The sequence below is a fragment of the Grammomys surdaster genome, unplaced genomic scaffold (genome assembly GCF_004785775.1).
Source record: "Grammomys surdaster isolate TR1022 unplaced genomic scaffold, NIH_TR_1.0 193, whole genome shotgun sequence".
Taxonomy (NCBI): Eukaryota; Metazoa; Chordata; class Mammalia; order Rodentia; family Muridae; genus Grammomys; species Grammomys surdaster.
In genome coordinates this window covers 1,166,395-1,174,059 of record NW_021604638.1, presented here as the reverse complement: position 1 = coordinate 1,174,059, position 7,665 = coordinate 1,166,395, and positions in this window count along the sequence as shown.

Below are 7,665 nucleotides of genomic sequence, written 5' to 3'. Positions count from 1 at the left end.
CACACACACACACACACCACATACACACATACACCACACACACACTCTTTTTTTTTTAAGAATGAATGAGTGGACATGTATTTACAGATTGTTTTTCTCAGAGTAGATTGACATTTTGATGTTATGATTGTCAATTCTGAGAATACTGCTTCACAGAACTGCAGAGTATCAGATGTCTAAGGTCATTTCAGAAGCCGTTGGAAAGTCTGTCCTCAATCTCAAGTCAGAATTCACTTAGCAATGTTTGTGGTTCCATTTGTTTGGAGACAAGATCTCACTCTGGAGCCCAGACTGGTCTGGGGCTGTTGCTTACAGTCATGATAAACCTCCTGCTTCGTCTTCCCTCGCATTGTCACCAGAGACATGAGCTGCTACACATGGCTTACAGAGTCTCTGGCTGTCCTGGAACTCACTCTGTAGACCAGGCCAGCATCGAACTCACAGAGATCTGCCTGCCTCTGCCTCCTCAGCACTAGGATAAAAGGGGCATGCCACTACATCTAACAATTTTTAAATCATAAGATCCATTTATTCTGTGCAAGCATTTGCATGAATATGCACATGGCCCCACGTGTGTGCACATGTTCATGTGTGTGCACTGTAGCATGAGGAAACCATGAGTGAGTCGCTCCTTGTACGGTGTGGGCTCCATGGACTGATCTCAGGTAGTTAGGTTTGGCTGCGAATGCCTTTGCCTGCTGAGCTCTCTTGATGGCCAACAATTCTTATAACACACAAGCCAGCAAGTCCATGTTACACTTCTTTGTTTGTTTTGTAGGGCCTGGTGGTCCACACCTGTAATCCCAGCATTTCAGAGCCTGAGGTGGGATTCTCAGAAATTCAAGGCTAGCCTCAGCCACACGGTCAGTCTGAAGCCAGCCTGGGCTATACAAGGCTGTCAAAAAAACCAAACATACATAAATACATACACATACATACATAAACATATGTATGTGATAGCAATTTTTAAAATCAAACATTCTATTTTGATACAATCCAGACATATGTTAATTTGACACTTACAGGCTGAGGAGTGACATTAGAATACATTAAATATTGTTTTTCCTAATCAAACCATTCTCTTTTAACAAGAGCAAACAATTGTTTTTTATGTATACAGTAAAGGCACTGAACTTGTAACATTTCATAGTCTCAGGTTCTGTTAGCGGCAGTGAACAGAGCTTTACCTTGTGATGAGCTGAACAAGCTGTGGGACCCTGAGCTCAGAACCAAGGCTGGAGTGAGGCCCACGACAGCACATGGGCATCACAGCCAGAATCACCTCGCATCCAGTTTGCATTTGATTCTGAATTCAGGAATTCTTTACTGTTGCCAGCATTTTCCTAAGCCCACCTTCAGCTACATGGCCTTTATAGGGGGGGTCACAACTCAAAGTGTAGAAACCGGGCTCTGTCCGGCCATTTATTTATTTGTATAATTACAGATACAAATCTGTTTATTTTCTTTTTTACTTTTGTTTTGTTTTTGAAACATGTTTTGTTGATTGATTGATTGATTGACGGGCAAGGGTGGAGGTGGTAGAGTAGGAGTTGTCTCCTTCCATCATGTGGGTCCTAGGGTCAGAGGTCAGGGGTCAGGGTCAGGCTCAGCCCTTCAGGCTTGCCATTGACTGCCTTTATGTGTTGTCATTTCCCAAGATATATATATTTTTTAAATTTCTAACACAGGGTCTACTATGTAGCTCAGGCTGGCTTAACGCTCGCAAAAGGCTATCTCTTTTTGCAGTCCCTGCTAAGCTCCGTTGCTATGTCATGTGATTTTGTCACTTAAGCATTGGCCATTAGGATGTCCTTCAGCTGGCCCTTGCTTCCACTGTTTCAGCTTTTGAAGACCTCCTCGCTCCCTGGTCCCGTTAATTATCTCATTTGTCTCCCGTACTCCTTCCCTGGAACATGAGTCATTCTTTCATGAGCCCCCAAGAACGTCCGCTGTCTTAGGGATTGAACGGTGGAAGGGGCGTGGGACGGGAACCTCAGAGCAAGAACGCACGGCTACCGTGAACACCGCCTGAGTCCTACTGCGGTGATAAAACGGCACGGCTAGGGGAGCTTATATGTTCTAGTTTGACTTAATTTGCTTAATGTTTAATTTAGCTTACAGGTTCAGAGGGTTAGAGTCCATGATGGTGAAGTCAAGGAACAGTTGAGAGTTCATATCTTGATCTACAACCATGAGGCAGAGAGAGAGAGAGACAGACAGATGGAGAGAGAGAGGATGGTCTGAGTCTTTTGAAACCTCAAAGCCTGCCCCCGGTGATGTATCTCTTCTATTATTATTATTATTCATTCCATTTGTTTACATCTCAAATGATATCCCACTTCCTGATTACCCCTCCACAAGCCCCCATCCCACAACCTCCCTCTCCCCCCTTGCCTTTGCCTATATGAGGGTGCTCCCCCACCCTCTCCTACCCCATGCCTCCAACATCTCCCTACACTGGGGTATCAAATCTCCCCAGGACCAAGGACCTCCCCTCCAGTTGCTGTCAGACAAGGCCATCCTCTGCTACATTTGTATCTGGAGCCATCATCCCTCCCTGTACACTCCTTGGTTGGTGGTCTAGTCCCTGGGAGCACAGGGTGGTACGGCGAGCTGATGTTATTCTTCCTATCCCCCTCAGCTCCTCCAGTCCTTCTGCCAGCTCCCCCACCAGGGTTCCTGAGCCCAGTCTGATGGCTTCAAGCATCCACATCTGTTTTGGTCAGTTGCTGGCTGAACCTTCTAAGGAGCAGTCATACCAAATTCCTGTCAGTAAGTACCTCTTGGCAACGGCAACAGTGTCGGGTTTGGTGTCTGCAGACAGGATGGGATTCCCAGGTAGGGATGTCCCCAGATGGCCCTGACTTCAGTCTCTGTTTTTTTTTTTTTTTTTTTTTTTTTTTTTGTCACTGTTCTTCCTTTGGACAGGAATATTCCTTGATTAAAAACTTTGAGATGGGTGTGTGGCCCCATCCCACAACCAGGGGCTGTGCCTATCTACCAGAGGTGGTCTCTACAGGTTCTATCTCCCCTTCTCTGCTAAAATCATCCCCGTTGGGTCCTGGGAGCCTCTCATTTCACTGGCATTTGGGACCCTCCAGTGGTTATCACCCTGCTACATATTTGTATTCGACTTTCTGATCTTCCGTACCTCTCTCCTGTCCCCTCCAGTACCTGATACTGCCCCCTTTATTTCCTCCCCTCCTCTTTCCCTCCCTCCACCTTCCACCATCATCCTGTTCCCCCCTCAGTGCAGGACTGAAGCATCCACACCCTGGTCTTCCCTCCTCTGAAGCTCCATATGGTCTGGGAGTTGTATCATGGGCATTGTGAGCTTTTTGGCTAGTATCCACTTTTCACTGAGCACATACCATGTGTGTTCTTTTGTGACCTCACTGGGTTACCTCACTCAGGATGATATTTTCTAGTTCCATCCATTTGTCTGGGAATTTCATGAGGTCATTGTTTTTAATCACTGTGTAGGAATCCGTTGTGTAAATGTACCACATTTTCTGTATCCATTCTTCTGTTGAGGGACATGGGGGTTGCTTCCAGCTTCTGGCTAATATAAATAAGGCTGCTATAGACATGGCCGAGCATGTGTCCTTGTTATATGTTGGAATGTCTTTTGGGTATATGTCTAGGAGTGGTATAGCTGGGTCTTCAGGTAGAACTATTTCCAATTTTCTGAGGAACTGCCAGACTGATTTCCAGAGTGGTTGTACTAGCTTGTAGTCCCACCAGCAATGGAAGAGTGTTCCTCTTCTCCACATCCTTGCCAGCATCTGCTGTCACCTGAGTTTTTGATTTTAGCCATTCTGACTGGTGTGAGGTGGAATCTTAGGGTTGTTTTGATTTTCATTTCCCTGGCTCCTAAGGATGTCGAACATTTCTTCAGGTGCTTCTCGGCCACTTGAAATTCCTCAGTTGAGAATTCTTTGTTTAGCTCTGTACTCTATTTTTAATAGGGTTATTTGGTTCTCTGAAGTCTAACTCCTTGAGTTCTTTGTATATATTGGATATTAGCCACCTAACAGATGTAAGATTGGTAAAGATCTTTTCCCAATCTGTTGATTGCCATTTTGTCCTATTGACAGTGTCCTTTGACTTACAAAAACTTTTCAATTTTATGAGGTCCCATTTGTCGATTGTTGATCTTAGGACATAAGCCATTGATAAGACCACACCACGTGAGCCTCCCAAAGCAGTTCTGCCAACTATGGACCAAGTATTCAACCCTATGAGTCTATGAAGGGCATCATCATTGAGACACATCCCATGCCCTGGACACCGTAGGCTCCTGGCCTTATCATAATGCAAAATGTACCTAGTCCAACTTCAAAAGTCCTGATAGCCTTCCACAGTCTCAACACAATTTGAACGTTCAGAGTCTCTTCTGAACTTGGCTGGGTGGGATACTGAGGGCTCTCTCTCTTCTCTCCAGCTCAGATCAGCAACCATGCCCCCAAGCCTCTTGTGTGTTTCAGTACAAGCCTTGGCTTCAAGACTAAGTTTCCTCTTGCTCTTTTTCTTCTTAACTGTACCTTTTGTATTTCCTTTCCTCCCACTTTCTCCTTCTCACTGGAGACCTGTATAAGACTGGTGATGACTAATAACAAAACACAGAGGACTCTTAAGCCTGTAGGTGTTTAGAAAAACATCAGGGGGTGGAAAGATAGCTCAGCAGCTAAGAGCACACACTTTGCTTGCAGAGAACCCAAGTTCAGTTCCCACCACCCATGTCAAGGGGCTTAAAACCCCTGAGTCTCCAGCTTCAGAGGGGTCTGATGTTTCTGGCATCTGTAGATACCACATGCACATGTGCACAAAACACATGTACATGTGTGAGAGAGTCATACACGAGACACACACAGAGAGGTACACACAAGAACACAAATACACATGAGTCACAGAGAGAGACACACACACACAGGCGCGCATGTGCACACACACACACACACACACTCACACATATATCTAAAATAAATTTTAAAAATCAACAACAATAACAAAACAACCACCAACCTTGCAGTTGGTGTCTACAGCACTTAACATTATCAACTTGGCACGCTCTGGAGTCAACTTAGGAAACAAACCTCTGAGCATTCACATAAGAAGCTTCTAGACAGGCCATGTGAGGTAGGACCCAGTCTACACAGGTGGCACCATTCTGTGGGCTGGGCTCCTGGACCCAATAAAAGGAGAAAGCAAATGCCATCACAAAAGAGAGTAAGACATCTAAAAGAGCTCTCATTTAAAAAAACCATTTTGAGTGGTGGTCATGGCCCAGGAATACAGATTTAGGTTACTCCAAATTCCACGTCCCAGTGTGTAAGCAGTTTCATGACGTTTTTACAGTTTTACAGAACAAAGAAAGGCATAGATCAGAGCACAGTTTTATCCTGGGTAGGTCCATCAGAGAGACAGGCACAGTGAGATGAGGGAAGATTTTTCTATAAGCCCATGATGCCATCTAAACATTCTTAGCTCTTGGATTGGTGGAAACTCATAGTCTTCTAAGTTACTAGATTCTAAACAGCCTTTACCTATTAGTCACAGGATGTTATTTCTGACACAGAAACAGAGAAGGAATGGCTGACCCAGAGGCCTAGAACTAGCCTGAGATAAGGAAGGTAAGTAGCCTTCGGACCCACAACATTCCAGTTTCCCCTCATTGCTGAGATTCTAATTAGCCTGTCAGTCTCTGCAGACACAGCTTCTTTTCAGGAGCTTTCGCTCACACAAGCTGAGAAGCAGCAATCATCTCTGGCTCCTCACCATGGATACGATGAGACCCTCCCCTCACATTCCTGCCCAGCTTGATGGACAGCAGCAATGAAAGCCCACAAATGAGAGTCTGCATCAGGCTTCTGCCAGTGTAAGAGAAGGAACACAACTGACTGCTGCTGAAGCTGCATGGGTCGCGGCTGCTTAGCGACAGGACAGTCAGTAAGAGCAATGTCAGCCCCACCCCTGTAATTCCAGGACTCAGGGGGCTGAGGCAGAGGAATGGAGAACACAAGACCGAGTTAGAGAGCAAGACATGCTCTAAAATTTAAAAAAAAAATGTTTATCATGTTTAAAGAAAGGAAAGTGGGTGGGAGACGGGAAACTGTTATCTCTCTGGGTTTGCAACTGCCATTTTTTGTCAGGTAAGGCCCCTGACATGTTCCACCAAGGCAGGTACTTAAGAAAGACATCAAAGCAGGAATGAGGCCATGGGAAAGACTTGGTGCTCATGTCTGTCACTATCAGTTTAGTAGTGGCCCTTTATCCAGCAGCACAGTGTCCCAGTGTCCTGATATTTCTTATAATCCCAGAAGTAACGTATTATGTGGGTTTTGCTCTTCACATCAAAGCAGTCCCACCTGGGGAAGGAGGAAGTCTGGTAGAATTCAGGAAACATACAAAGTTCAGAAAGTCCATAATACTTACAAGCTTCAGGAAGGTCAGAAAGTTATAAGATTCTCAAGGCCCTAAGGTTATAGAAGCATCGAGAACCTGCTGAGGGAGAGGAGCCTCTTCTATGGGACTGCCTAAAATTTGGACAAGTTGCTCCAGGGATATGGCTTTTTTGAGTTGTTACTCATGCTGTGGTAGTCTTGAGTCATCCATGTCCCTGGTAAGTAACCCCTCATCTATGCTTCTGTGAGTAAACCCTCTAAACTATCACTGGATGAACTTGCAGTAAGAGAGAAGAATCATTTCTTTAGTATGTCTTTTGTGTGTTATGGGGATGAATGGGTGTTGGTTCTCATCTTCCTAGGAAGAGTGGTACATCATAGCCTCAGGGCATTCCCATAGCAAGCAACATGGCCCTGGCCAGACAACACTTCTTTCTTGGGACTCTGTCCACTTCCATGAGGCTCCTCTGAGCTCTGACTTAGGATCTCAGACTCCTGCCTCTTCCATGGGCTCCCTTGCCCTAGGGATGGCAGTATCTCCTGAAGGTCCACCTTTTGATACCTCCAGATTCCTGTGTGGCTTTAGGAACAGGGCCTGGCTGAACTGGATATCAATAGGAGTCCACACAGCTAATGAGAGCCAACCAGACACACCTACTGTCTCCTTGGCTTGACTGACGTTGATGCAGTAGGAGTAACGTGCTACAGAGCTCTTAACACTACAAATGAGAGCTATTTTGGCTCCTACAAAGCCAGTTTCCTATGAAACACTGGGTACCAACATCACTGCCAATTGCATGACACAGTTATCTGCCACAGATATAGATCATCCTGCAGCTGCTGTAGTAATGGATCCACGAGGACTGGAGGACCTGGGGAGGGATAGCTATTCTGAGGCCATGGGGCAACTGTGGGAAGCAAATGACATGCTCCAGCTTTTGTACTTCCAGCTTAAATCACACCCAGAGAAACAGGGATTCCATAGAAAAGCAGACCCATTCAACCTGGATGAAAATCACACCCATGATTTAACAGGCTTGCATAGTCAATTGGACATCACCATCTGTCAGACTCACAAGAGTATATGTGGTTGTCTACTGGTGTGGCCGAGAGATGGACAGGAGCACAAAGACACAGAAGCAGATTTATGGACAGGAGTAGAGCTAATCAGGGATACAGGTATATGGGCAGGAGCACAAGTGTGTAGTCAGGCCCACAGGTGCATGGCCAGGAGCACAGGTGCATGGCCAGGAGCACAGGT